We start from the raw sequence: 15949 nt of genomic DNA on the forward strand, positions 1-15949 counted from the left end.
TTGATGACGGCTATGTTCAGATTTTCTATTTCTTCATGATTTAGTCTTTGTAGCTTGTGTGTTTCTAGAAATTTATCCAATTCATGAAGGTTATCTACTTTGTTAACATAATTTTCTTAGTAGTTTCACATGAATCTTAGTATTTCTATAGTATCAGTTGCAATGTTGCATCTTTCATTTGATATTTTTTGTCTTCTCTCATTTTTTTGCTTAGTCTAGCTAAAGGATTGCCAATTTCATTTATCTTTTTTTTTTAAAAAAGCTCTTTCTTTCATTAATTTTTCCCATTGTCTTTCTAGTCTCTATTTCATTTATTTCATTTAATTTATTTTCTTCTGCTAATTTTGGGTTTAGTTTCTTCTTTTTCCAATTCCTTGAGGTATAAAGTTAGGTTGTTTATTTCAGTTTTGTCTTTTTTCTTAATGTATACATACATCACTATAAACTTCCCTCTTAGAACTGCTTTTGCTGCATCCCCAGAAGTTTTGGAATATTGTATATCCATTTTTATTTGTCCAAGATATTTTTTATTTCTCTTTTGATTTCTTACTTGGTCACTGATTGCTCAGGACTGTGTTGTTTAGTTTCCATGTTTGTGAATTTTCCATTTTCCTTTTGTAATTGCTTTTTAGTTTTATACCATTGTGGTCAGAAAAGATGCTTGATATTATTTCACTCTTCTTAAATTTCTAAGACTTGTTTCGTGGCCCAACATGTGATCTATCCCAGAGAGTGTTCCATGTGCACTTACAAAGAATGTGTATTCGGCTGCTGTTGGATGGACTATTTTATACATTGTCTGTTAGGTCCATCTGGTACCCTCAGGCAGCAGTTTGTGAGGTATGCAGTCAAATCCCTTCCAGGGAAAGACTGGGAGCCTGGTGTTTTTGCCTGTTCTCTCTGTGTTAAACCCTGAGGGGACAGCTGTGGCAAGTGTTTATGTGCCTTTTAACAAGTGCTTCTTTGTTTGCTATAGTCCTGTGGTATTTGTGAATGCAAGCCCCCTTCACTTTTAGAGCTAGATGATTTGGACACATGTCCCTGGGATGGTAGTCCACATTGGGGCACAAAAGAAATTGTGGTCTAAACCCTTTACTCCTGAGGTAGAAAGCTGGGAGTTGGGGATTCCCTCCTGATCACATGGCATTGTGCCAGAGGTAAGTTTATGGTGAGAGTGTGTCTACATCTTTCTTACCTGTTTTAAGGTGGATATTTCTTGTCATCTGGTGTGTAGGAGTCATTCAACTCATTTCTGGATTTCTCTCACAGGAAATTGCTTCGTGTGGCTGTACTCAGTGCATCCATGAGAAGAGGAAATTCAGGAGCCTCCTCTGTCACCATCTGGTCTGGATCTCCCAGGTTATCTCAATCAAGTACTTTAAAGGACTAGAAATCTAGGAAGGAATGTGTGAGAAATTATTTCATCACAGATGCAAAAATTAATATTGGCATATTAGTTGTAGGGGCTAAGATGTATTTTGTGTCCTTCAATCCTGATGACTCTCCAGAAACGTAGGTGTTATCATTCCCATTTTCGAGATAAGAAAACCAAGTCCAGGAAAAATAAATGTCTTGTCCATGTTAGTCTTAGAACCCAGCTGAAAAGTTGGTTTACCTCCTTTGAGGTTCCTATTTTTTCTGCTTTGTCACCTCTTAATAACAATTAAATATTATTAAAATACTTATTTAGCACTGAAAAAAAATGTCTTCACAGCCTACACAGGGAAATTACATCAATTATCCAGGCAACTGGAACAAATAAGACCTACAGTAGGAGAGGAGTTTATAATTATTTAGATAATAAACTGATTGTCTATTTTATCCAATGTATTACAACAACGCTCCATTTCTTCCTTTCTTTTTCAATAAGTCTAAGTACATAACATACGAAATATAATTTCTCTCACATTATTTATGGCCTCCTTCCTTCCACATAGCTTTCTAATTGTAATAGGGTCAGCTTCAATTTGCCATATGGAAACTTAATTGAAAATGAGTGGATAATCCAGTCCACTAAAATGCCAATCCTGTAAGTAGAGAAAAATAGGTCAAGTTAATAATTTAGCCTCATATAAGATTTACTGCCTTTCTTATTTTCTACTCATTTATACTATTCTTTCATGAGTACTGGCGCCAGTCTTGAGAATTGCAAAGATCATGCCTTAAAGTGTTCTGTAAAATAAACCACTGAAGAATCTGAGGCTATGTGCTTTTCTTCTACAAAAATGTTAATTAAATTTGAGAGTGTTATTAAAAATGATATTAGTTGAAATAGTGCATTGTCAAACATAATTCCAACATATAATATAAAGTATTAATGAAAATAGATGTTTTCGTGAGTTTCCCCCTTTTCTAGTAGCATAAAGAATCAAGTCCTATTGGGGCGCCTGGGTGGCGCAGTGGTTAAGCGTCCGACTTCAGCCAGGTCACGATCTCGCGGTCCGTGAGTTCGAGCCCCGCGTCGGGCTCTGGGCGATGGCTCAGAGCCTGGAGCCTGTTTCCAATTCTGTGTCTCCCTCTCTCTTTGCCCCTCCCCCGTTCATGCTCTCTCTCTGTCCCAAAAATAAATAAACGTTGAAAAAAAGAATTAAAAAAAAAAAAAAAAAAAAAGAATCAAGTCCTATGATTTACTACTTTAAAAAAAGTTATTTCCCAACAATAGACACCTTAAAAGCAGAATTTGGAGTCCTAGTACCTTCAATGACCCCCTGCAACCCTTGTTCTCATCCCCTTGCACAGCTCCTGATGAATTTATACACACACCCTTCCACATAATCTTCAGGCTTCAAGAAACAGTTTTAAGATCATTGACTAGTCCAATCCTTTCCTTTGGATGGGGAAATGTGCCCAAGTATGTCAAAGCCTGAAATCACAGTTTTCACAGGCAGAAGCGGCAAAGGACACAGGTCTTATGCCTAAACTGCCATTCTTTGGATTGGACTGCAGGGATTCCTTCAACCACTTTCTCTTTAAATGCAGGAAAGGCTAATGTTCAGAGGGGTGGGATGGGGGGGGGGGGGCGCTGATTTACTTCAGCATTTTCAGAAGTCACTCACTTTGAGAAAGAGTTGCAGAATTACTTTCCCTGAAGAATAAAACAAGTTGACTAGATACCCATCTGTTCAGGACCAGAAAGGAGCGATGTAGTCTTCAGAACTTGCTTCCTCTCCTATATTACTACCCTATCTACTACTTACATAGATATAATTTGGTTCAAGCTTCAAAATACTTGTTTCATTATTTTGATTAGGAAATGAATCAACCAAATTTATAACTGATTTTAAAAATTCAGCTTTATTAAATTTGCTTATAATAAACTGCATCCATTTAAAGAGTAAAATTTGATGAGTTTTGACAGTTACATACACCAGTGAATGACCACCATTATCATGATACAAAACATTTTCATCACCTCAAAAAAACTCCTCAGGCTTTTTTGAAATTTATCCTTCCCTTCGCTCACAGCTCCAGGCAATGTTTGGTCTGCTCTTTGTCCCTGTAGTTCATTTGCATTTTCTAGATTTTTATATACTCTGAAGTCTTGTGTCTAACTTTTTCCATCCATGTTGACAGTTCTTTCTTTTTTCTGGTGAGTGGTATTCCATTGTATGGATATACCACTTTTGGTTTGTCCATCAGCTACTGATGGGCATTTGGTTTGTTTACAGTTTGGGGTCATTATTAATAAAGCTTCCCTGAATATTCACCAACAAATATTTATGTGGACAAATGTTTCATTACTCTTCTGTAAATATCTAAGAGTTAAATGGCTAAGTTGTATGGTAGATGTATGCTTACTATTTAAAAAAAAAAACTGTCAAAATGTTTCCAATGGAAAAGTGGTTTTCCATTATATACTCTATCAATGATATATGAGCATTCCAGCTGTTCCACATCTTTGTTAACACTTGGTATTTTCAGTCTTATTAATTTTAAAAGTTTAATGGTTATATGTTAGTACCTTGTGGTCTTAAAGATCATTTCCTCAATGATTATAGATGTTGAACATTTTTTCCCATGTTTGTTGGTCATTGTACATCTTTTTTGAAGAATCTGTTCAAATGTATTGAGTTGGTTGTCTTCTTATTATTGAGTTTTAAGATTTTTTTTTATAAATTCAGAATACAAGTTCTTTTCTTAGGCGTATGATTTGTGAATATTTTCTCCCATTCAGAGTTCTCACCTTTTACACCATAAAACTTTAATGGTCCCTACAACCCATTTTTGAGTCATATTATGTAGATGGCAAACAAACAAACAAAAAAGGTTACAATGTATTATTCCATAATTTAATTTTAAAATATGCATTATACACTGATGAGTAGTGATTATCTTCTCCTCAGCCCAAGCTGTAAACGATGTACTTCATAGTCTGATTCTTCTTCTCCAAAAAAATAGTACATTACAGTTAATGCACGGGGCTTTTCTTGACACTAATATCCTTGGTATTTTAATGGCTAGTTTAACACACACATGCCCACACACATAAACACAAGCACACACACACAATGTACTTCAATGACCCCAAACCATAATTGCTTGTTGTTTGTCTTATGTAAATGGATCTCTTTTCAAATGTGGAAATATCTGCTTAACAATAGTCTTATAATTAGATCACAAAACAGGCATGAACATTTGCTAGAAAAACGAAGTGGACTCAGCTCATTTCCAGCCTGAGATTCTGAGCATCAAGGTTGAACTCAGAAGAGCTTTTATAACCCATTGATACAGCCCTGAAAATGGAGTTTCCCACTGGTAATGCCAAGAGACCCTTGAGTACAGAATCGGGCGCTGTGGTGATAAACATCTGACATTTTCATTTGCAAGTATTCATGTTTCCTTTTAGATAATGTTCCCTCTATTTACTTCTTCAGCAGCAATGCATCAAATATCCTACAGTGTAATCCTTCTCTCAGCACTTATCAATGAACTATGAAATAGTATTAAATAGAATTAATTAGAAGTTTTAATGAATCATGTCTGTCCTCATTTATTATACAATGTAATTTTCAAGGAGTGATTAATTACGAGTTACAGATGAGTGAATGGTTAATGTAGTTTGCTAACCTTACTAAGGAGTGACTGTATACAGCAAGCTGCTTCTCCTCTGTTTATTAGCATGTGGCTTTGTACCACCAGCAGATCAGGTGAATGAAAGGGTTTTAGTGACGGTGCAATTAATATGCACTGTCAGCTAATAATTTACTCCCTCATTTTCTTTCCTGTATATCATAAGAACATTGTGGAGATTCAGAGGTAGAATTTAGCCATCCTTATTTTGCAGTGTTTCTACAGGGCTATTAGTTTGCCCCTATCGCATCCACCTAAGCTGCATGATTATTTTAAGTAGATCCTATTTAATACAAGGCAGCTTGTTTGAGATGATTCTCCCTGCATATTTCCTTGAAGAATATACCAATTTACCACATCATTACTATCATTATCTAAAAAGTGGTAGTTGGCTGCCCTTCATTTTCAATTTTCTTACATGTACCTTTCAGAAGCTGAAAAATGCCCAAGCTGACAAAAATGTAGTAGTTAAATACAGAATAATTTGTGGACAGAGAGTAATTGAGAATGGCATATACGAATGCCAAAAGGTGTTTTGTTTTGTTTTGTTTTGTTTTTGTTTTTGTTTTTGTTTTTGTTTTTGTTTGCCTTCCCAACAGACATACTCACAAAAGACCACGCGACTTTGGGGATAAGTCACCATCTTACAACACTCTTCTCTGCTTCTTCTTCAAAGAACTCATTTGCTGTGGTTATATGGAGGTGGAAACCCTCATGGCATACCCCCACACTACCTGTATTTGCTGGCTGAAGGGCAGATAGCAAGCAGTTCATTTTGCTGTGCAAAGCAGACACTAGTGTTTTCTGCTCTGAATCCAGGGGAGCTTCATAGCTCTTTGAAGGCCCAGCTAACCTCAGCAGGAAAAATAACAACACTTATTTATATTTGTGTGATATTTAATGATTTTCATTATTTTTTCATAAGTATTATCTTATTAAATCTAGGTAAAATTCCATGAATAAAGAAACTATTACAAGATATTAGCTGATTTGCCCAAGGCCCCATAAGCAATGAGTGGATAAGCCAAACACTCATTCATTCAACAAATATTTATTAAGCACCTAATATCAGACACCTACTACTTTTCATTGACTGGATAACTCTACATCCTTTCCATCACAGACCTTAGATACCAGTAGGCGAGACAAGAAATAAAGGAATAAAGATAGTGATAAGCCCTGTAAAGAAAATTTAAAAAGCAAAGAGGTTAGAGAGAAATGGGGCACAAGGAAGGTTATTTTAGACAAGGTGGTCAGAGAAAGCCTCCTTGACAAGATGCCGTTTCAGAGCAAAACTGACTGATGAAAAGGAGTCTGTTAATTGAAGAAAACATTCCAGGCAGAGAGAACAGCAAATCCAAAGGTCATGAGCCCTTTGGTGTGTTTGAAGAAGCACAAGAGACCAATGTGGCTGGAGAGAAATACAGCCAGGAAAAGATGAAGCTGAAGAGATACACTGGGGAGATCTAGTTAGTTCCATTGGAGGTGCAACAAAAATTTTGGATTTAAACTCAAGAGATAATGTATGTTGAACAGCCTTTTCCAATCCAATTATGCCTAGAATTTCTAGGACATGAGAAATGGAAGATAATGTGCTAGAACATCAGGTAGCATTTTCCATTTCTAATTTTAAGGAAAAGAAGAAGAAAAAAGAGCCTAGGATTTGAAGTTATTAATATAAAAGTATACTGGTAATGTCCTATCTTTATTAGGGGGCTCAACTTCCAGATGAGCAATGCTTTTTGAAGTCAAGAACTACTTTTTATTCTGTACTGCACACAAATCAATGTCTCGTGTTTCCAATCAGTGCTCTCTGAAATGAACTGAATGACCTGATATTTATTGCTCTGTCCAGCCCAAGTCTGAGGAATCCTGATAGGAGATGCCATGGTATTTGAAATCACTGTAACAGAACAGAAGGATCCAGAAAGCAGCCCTCACTTAGCACTTGGCTTCACAATGTGTGTGCTATCGATCCAGACATCCAGTTTGTCTGTAGTGGGGTATTGCTAATCCCTCAAGCAAGTGTGTAATAATGCACTTATTTTGCAAAGCATTTTCTTTTCTTAAACCTACATTTTCTCACCTACTTCCCCAAGTAAAACTATGAGGATTATAAACATTAATTCTCTAATGAATGCTATGGAAAATCTGTTTCTACTTCCACTCTACAAGACTCTTGGGAGGTGGTGAGTTCAGATGAAGGAGCAATACCACTTTATGTTACAGCAACAGGATTTTACTCAGGAATCTCAATACTATAAGCTCTAAAAGCCTATTTTTTTTTATTAAGGAAATTTTTAGATGGCCCACTGTAAAGTGCATGCCTTTGTAATCACAAAAGCAAGTGTAAAAGAGGAAAAAACTTTTCTCTGCCACTCTTCTTGGGTTCAGTGGCTAGGAACTGTGAGTTTATTCCCTGATGTAGTGATGGTTTCATGTGTGTATGTATATGTCCACTTTATTCTAACAGTAGTAGATTGGAAGGTAAACTGAAATGTAATAAGCAAATATATGAACACAGGTGTATGAAACAAAGTTGTGGCATTTGCAAAGTTCTATTGCATAGTAGTTGACAAGACTAAAAGGGGAGAAAGAATTTTTAAAATTACAAAACACTGTAAAAATGCTGAAATGTATGCTACATTATATAAAACAATATTAAGTTTCTCAGAAGGGACACTAAGTTAAAATGAAAGTTTGAGGTGAAAATTCACTGGTCAATTCTTAATTTAATTTTTAATAGACTTTATTTTTTTAGAACAGTCTTAGGTTCACAGCAAAAGTGAACAGCAAATAGAGAGTTCCCATATACCTACTGCCCTTACCCTTCCCTCATACCCATACAATCTCTCCAACTGTCAACCCTCCACACCAGAGTGGGACATTTGTTACCACTCTGGTGAACCTACCAGTTGAACCTACATTGACACTGACCTAATTATTACCCAAAGTTTATCATTTATATCATGGTTCACTCTTGGTTTTGTGTATTCTGTTGGTTTTGACAAATGTAAATGACATGTATCCACCATTATGTAGTTTCATACAGAGTTGTTTCACTGCCCTAAATATCCACTGTGCTCTGCCTACCCATTCATCCTTCCCTTCAATACCTTGCAACCACTGATCTTTGTACTTTATCCATATGAATCTACTTTTTCAACTCTAAATTCTATGAAGTTTAAAAATATATCAAATATTTCAATGAAAATTTAGCATTCAGTTTGAGATATATTTTAAGTGTAAAATACATATTAGATTTTGAACACTTAGCATGAAAACAATGTAAAATGTCTCAATCATTTTTCATACTGATGACATTTTGGCTATATGGAAAGAAATAAAACATGTTCTTGGAGAGCCTGGGTGGCTCAATGAGTTGGGCATCCGGCTTCAGCTCAGGTTATGATCTCATGGTTTGTGAGTTTGAGCCCTGCGTTTGGCTCTGTGCTGATAGCTCAGAGCCTGGAGCCTGCTTCAGATTCTGTATCTCCCTCTCTGCCCCTCTCCCACTCACGCTCTGTCTCTCTCCCTCTCAAAAATGAATAGACATTTAAAAAAATTTTTTTAAAGTTCTTGAAATTAATTTTATCTATTTTTACATTTTTAGTGTGACTACAAAAGTTTTAAATTATATATGTGGCTTACATTATATTACTGGATAGTGTTGCTTTAGACTTATGATAGCTGAACTCCAGAAATATCATTAACTGGGTGACCAAGCATTTCTCAGGCATAATGAGTAAACTGCCTTCCACTCTATTTCATTAAATTAATATTAGATAAAAATTTAAGAAATTTGCCTGCGTAAGTATGATTAACTATTGACTAAGACTAAATAACCGTCAGCTGATATGTAGATTTAGTGAAGCAATATAGGGAAATTAAACATTTTAACCATAAACATATCACACAGGTCCCTGTTTTTACATGATATCCATGGGCCTTATAACCACATGTCCCCATTTTTCCCATAAACATCATGCCACACAGTTCCATCAACTTTTTGGTATATATCTTGCTGGTCCATGTGGACCCTTGATCTAATAACAAATGCCAGAATTTCCCCAAGAAAATAGAAGTAGGCAGATAGAACTGCTTATTTTTATCCTGGGCTGACAGACTTTTCTATTCTTTCCACCTTGTCATACATTAAATATGAAATCAGAAGGAAGGAGGGAGAAGAAGGCACTGCAGAGAGTTTTTGGAGAGAGAACAAGTGGAAGGTTACACACCTGCACTCTCTCCTTTTTCTCAGCTCTTAGATTCACTGATGCTTAAAAGGGGAAATAACACTTAAAAGTGCTATATTGGTACTCACGCTCAATCCAGTCTCCTCTCTCATCTGTGTTTCCACAATGCTGGGGGGTGCAGGGTGAGGCAAGGACCCAGTCTTTAAAAGTGTTCTCTTCATGCTCACTCAGCACTCTCCCAGTTCTTGGATCCCACACATGATACGAAAAAGGACATGAAAAAGCATTGACTGAATTCCAAATGGCACATTATTGTTTCTGCTCCAGCACACGTTCTTGGAGCAGCTTTATTTTGGCTTCCAAGTTAGATGATTTTCATTAGGTATTTGGATTAATCTACAATAAAATAGCAAATCCATTTGTGAGGTGGTTTGGCTGCCCGCGAAGTGGGGACCTAGGACACATACCACACAGTATTTATAAGAGTATTTGACAAGTATTATTTAATTTTTATCACTTCCTTCCCTATCCAAGTGGAAGGATGGTGTGGTTTTCTCTAACTTGCATGTTCTGTTTTAAAGAAATTAGTGGCACCTGTGTGGCTCAGTCAAGCTGAGCATCCAACTCTTGATTTCAGCTCAGGACATGATCCCAGGGTAATGGGATCACCCCCTGCATCCAGCTCTGAGCTGAGCACGGAGCCTGCTTGAGATTCTCTCTCTCTCCCTCTGCCCCTATTCCACTCCTACTCTCTGTCTAGGAAGGAAGGAAGGAAGGAAGGAAGGAAGGAAGGAAGGAAGGAAGGAAGGAAGGAAGGGAGGGAGGAAGGATTGAAGAATTATGAACACTTGAAGAATGAAGTAAATAGACCTCTGATTTTAAAGTTTCATCAAGTTGAGAAGTCACTTCCTGTTCACCCAATGCATCATATGAATTTTTACTTCAAAATGTTTCCTTCTGTTTGGAATCCTCTTCCTACACTGGCCTACAACTCCTCTTCATCCTTCACATCTCAGTTTAAATGTCATTTCATAGGGAGGTTGAGTATCATATAGTATAAAGTAAAAAATTAAATAATTATTGTGATTCTTCTCATTTCTTAAAACCAGTGAAAGCAATATGATGCTGAGAGAAAGCAATAAAGGCTTAATCATCTATAAATACCCTAACTTGAAGGTACCCCTTCATTACATTTGCAGTTTACCCTACACTTCTACATAACACTAGCACTATTCAATACTTGTCTCAATGACTAGACTACAAATAAAAGTAAAGAAGCTGTCAGCTCAGAATAAAAATAAGCTCCATGAGGGAAAATATGGGTCTGGATTTTATTCCCAACATCTAGCCTAGTTCCTGGCATACAGTAGGCACTGAATAAAGATTTATTGAGTGAATGAATAAATAAATGCAAGAATAAAGAGGTTATATTTCATGTTCCTCAGTAGTGCTTTACTAGAAAGGGTATTTTGGGAAACAGACCACAAGCCCATACATATGGAATGATAGAAATCAATGAATAGAGTATCTCACTCACTTTTCAATATAAAGTGCTCCAATATCTACTGTACTTGTTCTTTAACCACTGAAATGCGGTTATTATAATTGAGGTAGATCATCATCTATTTAGCAGGATGTAATTTTTAAAAGTCCTAAGTTAAGGGGCACTTGGGTAGCTCAGTTGGTTAAACATCCAACTTAGACTCAGGTCATGATCTCACAATTCATTGAGTTTGAGCCCCTTGTCAGGCTCTGTGCTGACAGCTCAGAGCCTGGAGCCTGCTTTGGATTCTGTGTCTCCCTCTCTCCCTGACCTTCCCCTATTGACACTATCTCTTTCTCTCAAAAATAAATAAATATTAACAAAAATTTTGAAGTCTAAAATTAATAAATTGTATGTGTATATTTAGGATGTACCTATTAACAGTTTTTTAAAAAGCAAATGATTAAAAGCAGTTGACTCCGGGAAGTGGGTCATGTTGGTGCTTTAAGTGACTATTCTTATGTAAGTCCTTCTGTTCCTTCTGTATTTTGTTAACATATTTGTCTTTTTTGATGAAAAAATAAAAATCTCTCCTTACCCATTTGCTTCAGAGTCGGTCACTAATTTTTACTTAGTATCCTCTGTTTTGTAATGCTAAATATATTTTCTCAATTAAATTGTAAGGTCTGTGATGTCACACACATACATCTTTATACTTATGATATATAGTACAATGTGCTCTATATAGCACATATTAATAATTGTTGACTGATAAATGAAGATAGGAGGTTATCATTTCTAACTCAAATAAGTTACATTTCTAGTTTAATTTTTATTTATTTTTCACATTCTCTAAACAAGTCCAACAATGAATATTGTCATAACTATTTTTTAATTATTTTAACAACATATGATAAAGATACAGGAGTTAATATATATCATCCACGTAGTAACAACCTAAACATCTTGGTATCTCAGGCCAGCAATATGATGACATTTCCAGGTGAACATTTAATGCTAATAATAATAATAATGTTATAGAACTTTTGAAGATATTTCAATGATTATCCATGAAATGGTTTACTATAAATTACTATAATGTCCAAACTAATAATAAAATAAATAATAACTTTAATAAATTTTAATAATTTCAATAAATAAAATAATGATTGAGATTCTTGTCATTTTTGGAAGCAATAAGTGTCTGTGGAAAACAGTGATAAAGTTTTAATCATCTATAAATCCAGAGAAATGTCTGTGCGATCAGGCTATCTGTTGCCTATTAGAATCATAGTATCATGTAACCATACAATCCCAGGGTTGAAGAGACCATAAATGGTTCTTTTTCCAATTTTCCATTCAGTGTTTTTAACTTTGTGCTAAAACATACAATGTCTTAAAACATACCAATGTATACTGTGTTGTTAAACATTCTCTCCTAAGGAGAGTTATGGCCACTCCAAAATGTTCTTTAGAAAATGTTTTTTAGAAAAATTTCCCTTACACTGAGGTAAAAAAAAAAAAAGTTTCTATGTACAACTTCAGTGGGTTGGTATCACCCCTTAAGGTCATCCAGAATGAATCCAATACCCATTTTGTGTGAGAGACTTTCAGACATTTGAAGCGTAGTTTTTGTCTTCTCTTTCCTCAACTAGATATGATATGAATCTCCCCCCAGTACTGGAGCCTGCCCTTATAAACCATGTCCACAGTGTATTCCCATTATTACTATGTCATTTCTGTCTTCAGGAATCTCTGTTACTTTGGGTTAAATTTTAGAGAGAAACATGGAAAGATCTACAAAATCTAACATAAAGATCCTGCTAACAGAAGAAAGCCTAGGAGAAAGAAATCTGAACATTTGCTCTTAGAAGGAAGTCCCAGTGTGACGTAATGACTTTCAAGGTCAAGAGTTTGGAATACACTCAAGAAAGTATTTCCCATTCTTCCATCTACACTGATTTTTAAGGAAGAGGGAGTTAATTTTTTTTTAATTTTTTTTAACGTTTTTATTTATTTTTGAGACAGAGAGAGACAGAGCATGAACGGGGGAGGGTCAGAGAGAGAGGGAGACACAGAATCTGAAACAGGCTCCAGGTTCTGAGCTGTCAGCACAGAGCCCGACGCGGGGCTTGAACTCACGAACCGCGAGATCATGACCTGAGCCGAAGTCAGATGCTTAACCAACTGAGCCACCCAGGCGCCCCGGGAGTTAATTTTTAAATCCTCCCTCACTGCAGCTCTGAACCATCCTCCAGAGCAACAGATAAACGACCTACAGCAGCAGGAGGCAGAACAGACAGGCTCTGTTTACACCTTTTTTTTTTTTTTTTTTTAATCTTTGCCGCTGTGATAGCTTCGTGTTTGTTTCCCTTTTTACATGACTCAGTTGTGAGGTACCATGTATTATTGCTCATTTTTATTCTGCACAGATACAATTGTTGACCTTCAATGTCTGTTTCTCAGACTTTGAATGGCAGTGACCCTGACATCAGTAATATCACCTATGTCCCCTGACACCTTTGCAAATGTACTGGGCCAGAGATCTTATTAATATATTTTCCCTCCATTATTTCATTAACAGCTGTCTTTCATTAAACTACTCTTACTACTTCAAGTCAAAGGGATTTCTCATTGAAACAAAACAATGTTTTGAGTGCTCATAGAAAACTGAGTTTAAGATTTCCATGCAATTACATATTTTACTCAGCTCATGTCATTATCCTTACCCTGAAGGTAGTCAGAGTGAAAACTGTCAAAATCTTTGCTTTTCCAACTAACTTTTGGCTTTCCAAAATCATGGTCTTCCATTGAGAGCATTTTGAAGTAAGGGATTCAAATTTTGAGTCTTTTAAGCTTTAGAGAATACAGAGTATTGTATGGGAAAATCAGTTATTCCTTGGAGTTCCATTTATTTTGTTGGAAGCAACACACATACTCTCTCAGAACTGAAAGCATACAGTAATAGTTCATTAAAATGGATGAGAAAGAATATGTGAGCACTCATAGAAACCTTAGACCAAACCAAAAGTGGGAGTCAGATTGAAAAGTAGCATTGATGTCTTTCTTGCTGTCACTAAATTAAACTCTAAAATTGTATTATTCCCAGTCATCATCTGTGTTCATGTCCACTTTATTACAACCACATTCTAGGTAATTGTCAGATTCCAATTTGGTTTAATTTTTAAGCTGGAGGCGGATCATATCCAATTTCAACCTAACAGAAGGTACTTGGGCAGGACTATCTTTTCCTGTTGATAAGGAGAAAAGTAGGCAGAGTTTAGAAACACTTCTACACTATTGCCCTACTCAGTAATGTGACAGCGAGCAGTGCTGACCATCAAGAAGGTCGTCACAAATCTTAGGGCTGCTTCTCAAAATGTGGCCCAAAGAGTCTGTACCCATTTCACTGGGGGAGTTTGTTAAAAAATGCAAATAAGTCCACTTGGATATTTTTGAGAAAGAATCCACTAAAAAAAAAAAAAAAAAAAACCCAAACCTTCAAACAAGTGACACAATTTCACCATGAAATCCAGTGTTACAACTCCCTTTATAGAGTTGGTCATCTACTAAATCTTCCCTTCTCTATATTTTATACCCAATATTGCAGGAAATGATTTATCTCCACACCTCCCACATACACAGGTCTCAAAGTCCCCACACAGGTTGCTATGCAGATGACAATGCAGATGTCAGTGGCTTTCCTTAAAAGATTTCAAAACGCAATCTATCAAAAGGCACATGCCCTGGGTTTCATTTCATGCTAATAAAATCATACATTGTAATTCCTGACCCAGATTAGCATCACAAAGTCTATGATATATTTTTTCCTACTCTCATCTTCTGCAAGTTCAAGTGTTTTCTACTTGCTTTGCAATCTGCAATCTACTCCCTTTCCATTGCATCTTACTGTTGTTTGCTTCTTTCTGGTTTTTTTTTTTTTTTTTTGAAAATAAAAAGAACAATTGTTGATTGAAGTAATAAAGCTCCCATAAAATAGGACTTACTGACTGATTTTCACCATCAGCACTATAATACTAGCTTGTGATTCAACACTACTGTTGAAGAGTCACTTCTGTCAGTTTCTAAGTTAGCATAATTCAGCGTTTGAGTTCCCAGGAATTCATAAAATACCAAGAAGAACTTAACATCTATAGATCTGTACAGTGTCTGAAATTGTGCTTTTGCAAACCAATCAGAAAGAGCTAAACCCACCACTTCGCCAAGCCCCAATTATCCTAACCTGCAACTCCAAGTCAGGATTTGCTCAAAAATATCTGCCCACAAGCTTGACACCAACTTATAGAGGCATTCTTTGGAACTAAGACATTACCACAATGTATTCAGATCCCCACTACACTGCAAATAGAGAAGATGGCAGGTCACCCACACATTAGCATGTTTTCAGATTAGCTGTTGTCACCTTGAGATACAGAATAAGTGAGGCACAGGACTGGTTGATTTTAATAGGGTGTCAAGGCACAGATCATCGACTTATAAACTCCTTCAAGAAATAAACACATCTCTTATGTGGATCCTGAGAAACTTAACAGAAGACCATGGAGGAGGGGAAGGAAAAAAAAAAGTTAGAGAGGGAGAGAGCCAAACCATAAGAGACTCTTAAAAACAGAACAATTTGAGGGTTGATGGGGGGTGGGACAGAGGGGTGGGTGGGTGATGGGTATTGAGGAGGGCACCTGTTGGGAAGAACACTGGGTGTTGTATGGAAACCAATTTGACGATAAATTTCATATTAAAAAAAAAAAAGAAATGAACACGTCTTTGAAATTCCCAACATATCTAGAATATCATTGGTCTTTATACTTGCTCAACAATACTTCTGCAGAGAGCACCAAGAAACAAACTGAAATCATTCCATGTGCCTGTAGAAGGCTTCTACCAACAGAACTCAGTTACCTTTGACCTCAACTTACTGCCTGCTTACATGTTGGCTTGTTTCCTTGACATTATGTCCTCCATGTTCTACATGAGTGAGTTTAGATTTCCTAAAGTTTTGTTTCTGACCATCTTATCCTGGAGATAAAGAAAGAAGAGCAGATATAAGTCTCTATGTGTTTGTGATGGTGCAGATAGAAAAGAAGGCATTCTAGAAGTAATATTTATGATCATCTTAACCTTCAAAAGAGAAGTAAAAGTTACTCATAATGTGCTTAGGTTTAGATATTGAGTATGTTGTATT

The sequence above is a fragment of the Leopardus geoffroyi genome, chromosome D4, assembly GCF_018350155.1.
Source record: "Leopardus geoffroyi isolate Oge1 chromosome D4, O.geoffroyi_Oge1_pat1.0, whole genome shotgun sequence".
NCBI classification, from domain to species: Eukaryota; Metazoa; Chordata; class Mammalia; order Carnivora; family Felidae; genus Leopardus; species Leopardus geoffroyi.